At 42.1% G+C, this 4,598-nt stretch overlaps 1 non-coding gene across 1 annotated transcript; it reads left to right on the top strand.

Annotated features, from left to right (window-relative positions):
- Positions 1 to 4,109: 4,109 nt before the first annotated feature.
- LOC114238942 (U6 spliceosomal RNA) lies at positions 4,110 to 4,214 on the top strand. Its single transcript, XR_003624175.1, has one exon. It is a non-coding gene; the product is annotated as a U6 spliceosomal RNA (small nuclear RNA).
- Positions 4,215 to 4,598: the final 384 nt, after the last annotated feature.

Below are 4,598 nucleotides of genomic sequence, written 5' to 3'. Positions count from 1 at the left end.
AAGCATCGTCTTTGGCCTAGCGCAGAATGTGGTCAAATTCCTCCCTGTCACTCAGCAAGTGATTCCACTGCTGTCTGTATATTATTCCAGTCATCTGGGTTTGCAGGGACCCTGTGTAGTGGTTTTGTGGTGTGGAAACTATGGCTACCTAGCTTTTTTCTTTCTTGAATATCACTTTGTAGTGTCATGATTACAAGGCTTGGAAGAAGATAGACTCTCTGTCCATTCCGAGTATAAATGGGCACTTGAGATGAAACCACCTAGTTAATTTCCCCTTGTTGCTGCAGGAGAATCTGAATCCAAACCACAGCACAACCTAGCCCCTAAATCTCTATTAAAAACTACCTTGGGTAGTCTGGCAAAGCTTTATTTAAAGTCAGCAGAGAATTATAAAGTCAAACGTGAAAAATGGTGCAACAAGAAAGAATCAAAAAAAATACTAGATCAGTTAAATGTAGTCAAAGGCAGTTTAGTGTGTTCTGGCACAAGTCCTTATTGATGCAAAGAATGTGATGTATCAGGGGTCGGCAAACACATGTAGGAAATGAGGATTGAAGGATGCAGCTCCAAGCTTGACTGTGGGGCACCCACACAGGCTGTGAAGGATGTATTACTCTTCTTTTGTACTAGGAATTTCAGGGAGAATATTCTAATTATCCCAGTCTGGACATCTGTTCATTTCTTCTTGATGTTTTGTGTGTCTGTGTATATATATATATATATAAATTTGAATTTTTTTTCTTTCATGGAGATAAGCCAAGCCAGAGGCTGCCTAAATTGGGTCAGACCAAGAAGGTAGGTATTCCTCATCAGTACTTGTTAGTATCCTAGTTTCTCTGGGGTCACCATTTTGATCTGCATTTTCATATCCCATTCCAACCTATGATTGCTTCTGCCTGATCTTCTCCAGCTCCTTTAATCAATATTAGCTAATCTGATTAGTAGTAACCACAGCTACCATTGTATGCAGCTGCCATGTCAAGGCATTGTATTAGGGCCTGTATGTGCATTATCTCATGAATCCCACTAAGACCCTGCAAGGGAGCTCTTCGTATCATACTGATTTTACAGATGAGACCAACTAAGGCTCAGAGACTCAGAACTCATTTGAGCTTACACACTGAGTAGCAGAAACAGGATTCACCAGGCCTGACGCCTAAGTGGGTGCTATGCTAGAAGGATTGCTTCTCTAACCTCATGAACAGTGGTGGAGGAGGACCATACCTCTAGAGAACGTAGTTGCAGTACAGGGTGGTATGAAGAATGAGACCAATGTTTGAATCCTCACCTTACCACTTGGTGGCTTTGTGACTTTGGGCAAGTTACTTGACTCCTCTGTATCTCCCTCTCTGGAAAATGGGTATAATAGTAATGCCTACCTTAGTAAAGTTGTTGTGAGGATTGTATGAGTTCATATAAACAAACTGTTTCAAAGAGTTCCTGGCCCATAGTAAGTGCTGTATACATGTATGTTATTATTGTAGTTGATGCCACTTCTGTTATTAGTGTGATCACTGTTGTTATTGTTCTTGTTTTTGATATGTCTTCTGGAGACAGGATGCCTTCCCGGAGAGAAATGGGATTGGCTAAAGGGGAAGTGAAGGGTCAGTCCCTGTGGCAGGTCCGTGGGGTGGATGTTCATGGGCAAGGCACTCAGTACCCTTCCAATCTTACCTTGTGGGGGGCCATGTCCACTTTTGGTAGACCCCTTTGTCACAAATGAAGTGGCTGTGGAAGGTCAAATGAGGAAACTGGATTCCTTGGATATGCCTCTTGGGTACTTGTTCATTCAGAATCAGGTTCTGGGGCACCCGCCTTTCTTTCCCATCTACAGATTGACTCCAGGAGAAAGGAAGAGAGGTTTGGAGACTTCCTTAGTTCTAGCAGGTCTTATCTCATCTCAGTTGTAGATTCAGGAGGAATGATTGGTTTAATGTAAATGTTTTAGAGGATCTGAAAGAGATTAGAGAAACCTAATTCCAGAGCATAAAGGCAGGACAGGAGGGAACCATTAATCTCATGGACATTCAATTCCCTAAGAAATTTTGGGGGAGTGACCAGAAACAAGCCAGGCCATATGCTGTCCATTTGCAATCCTCCAAGCTGTGGACTTTTTTTTTTTTTTTTTCTCCGACGGATCGAGGCCAATGCCATTGCCTCATTTGGATGGTTCTTAAACTTGAAAAGGAACTGAAAGGTTGAGGCTTGCATGCAGAGTCGAAACAGATGATTTGACGAAAGTAGTCCTGACAAACACCAGGGCTCTCCTGATTGTCAGAAACAGTCTGATGATGACACGTTCGAAGCTTCCCAGACTGGCTTGCATTTTGGTAAATAGGAACAATCAGGGAAGACATAGTTATGCTGTGGAGAGTTCTGAGACATGGAGAGAACAAGTTAATTGTTAAGCCTCAACTGAGACCTTTCGCTCAAGTCATTAATCACAGTGCACGGTCTGGAGCCTTGGCCCCGAAGTTCGATTCTTTAGGCTGGTCTCCCACTCCAGATGAAGGCTCATTCCAGGTGCTGGCCATTTGTGTTTCCCTCCAACTGGACTGATTTATGGACCCAGAGATGTTTCCTGGTTTTTCCAAATTCTGTTCCATGACTTTGTAATAAAGGGGACATGTGATTTCTGGTTTTGTGCAGATCCTCAGTTTTAACATCCCTAATACCAAAGATTTTTTCAATTAGTCTGTGGCCTGCCTTCTGTGACCTAGAGGGTAGAAATGCTGTTCTGTGTTTTGAGTATCAAAGTGAAGACTTTTAGAGACTCTCTTATTTCTTCCCCCCTTGGCTAGAGTTGAAGATGTGCAAGTCCTGCACGAGGCTTTGTTCCTGCATTCAACATCTCGATGCATATTAAGACTTGGGAAACCAAAAACAGCTTACCACAGCCATTAGAATTATCCCCATCCCGCCCCAACACGTATGGTTCAGGGTATAATATCAGGCCTTCCACACTTGGACCAGGTCTCCAGTGACAGCGTAAGCCAATATTGAAGACTTCACAAGAGAATCTGAGTGTCAGAGGAGGACAATGTAATGTTGAGGCTAAACAGGGCAATGCCGAGTGTTACCTGTTTGACTGAAAGGTAAACCCAATCTGAGCTGATAAGGGGCAACAGATCCCTTGGGAGTTGTCCCAAGTGGCAGAAATGTGTCACAGGAAAGTAATTGGAAATTGATATTTGACATATCTCTGGGTTACTTTTTATTCCTGATAACACCAAAGGGTTTGGCTAAGAGTCACAAGTGACTAATACGTGAAATCCTGCAGTCCAGGGCTGAAACAGGATCTCTTCTTTGTTGCAAGTAAGCAGCTGCTTTCTGATCCTTTGTTTCTTAACTAGCGCTTAGAGCGTAGAGGCCCATGGGCTTAGTTTGGGTGAAATGAATGGTGAATATAGGCAACCCTGCCTTTCAATACTTCTCTGAAAGGAAGTCATCACTGGCAGTGGAGTACTGTCCTTAAAATTCAACTCAATTTAACAGGTACTTGTTCAAAGCCTACTATGGGTTTTATATTGTGTTGTGTGCCATGGGACATACAAAATAAATATCAAATATGGCCTTTGCCCTCGAGGAACTTGTAGTCTCCTGGGAAGGATGATGTGTTTATGAAACACATTTTACATGGTAAGATAAGATATCACGTGTGTGCCAAAGTGAGTAGAACCTGGAGTAATTACAACAGGGATTCAGAAAAAGGAGAGTAGGGTAGACTAGAGTTGTCAGGGAAGGCTTTATGGATGAGGTGGGACAAAGACATCAATATCCCAAACCCAGAACTCGCCCTTAAAGGAACTGCAAGGAGCACAGGATCAGGTTGCCAAGAGATTATGGAGCCCCCTTTAAGTGAAAGTAAATGTGTTCAATATGAGGATGGATAATTTAGTTCAATAAATATTTATTGAGTACATGCTTTGTGCCAACAACTGTATCTGATGAGGTAAGGAATGAATAATCCCTACGAAGAACACATGTGGGTAATTCTCAGATGCTACTTTCTCTTAACCTAGATATTTAAAGTTATTGCTGGTCTGCGTGATTCCAAAACCTGTGATTTTTACCACTTATCGCTCTCTCTCTCAAAAAGACTTTCCCATGCTTGCTTCAGCAACACATATACTAAAATTGAAACGACACAGAAAAGATTAGTGTGGCTTTTGCGCAAGGATGACATGCAAATTCTTGAAGCATTCTACATTAAAAAAAAAGAAAAAAAAGAAAAAAAAGAAGTTGACCTCGTCCAAGATATCTTTGGGTTGAGGAACTGAGTCTGATTTTTTCGTGTCATGGGGGAGTGACCTGTACAACTTCATAAGTTGTTTACAGTGTAAAGTGTTGCATGAATGCTGATCATGACAGGAAGGGACACTGAGTTAGCATTTGAATAGCCCCAAATTATTGGGTTAGGGAGTATTTGGAATAGCATTTGAAAAGTCTGAACCTGGCCCAAACTCATGATCATAAGCAGAGCCCAAGCTCTCTGAAGATCAAGTTTTCTTGGAATTTCCATTATTCCCCTTGACAGTTGCTTTGGAAACCCAATTAGAAGGGTCTTCCATCATTAGCGTTTGAGATAGTCTTGCACT

The sequence above is a fragment of the Balaenoptera acutorostrata genome, chromosome 16 (assembly GCF_949987535.1).
Source record: "Balaenoptera acutorostrata chromosome 16, mBalAcu1.1, whole genome shotgun sequence".
NCBI classification, from domain to species: Eukaryota; Metazoa; Chordata; class Mammalia; order Artiodactyla; family Balaenopteridae; genus Balaenoptera; species Balaenoptera acutorostrata.
Note: the sequence above shows the minus strand (reverse complement) of the source record. Positions and strands in the feature narration are given on the sequence as shown.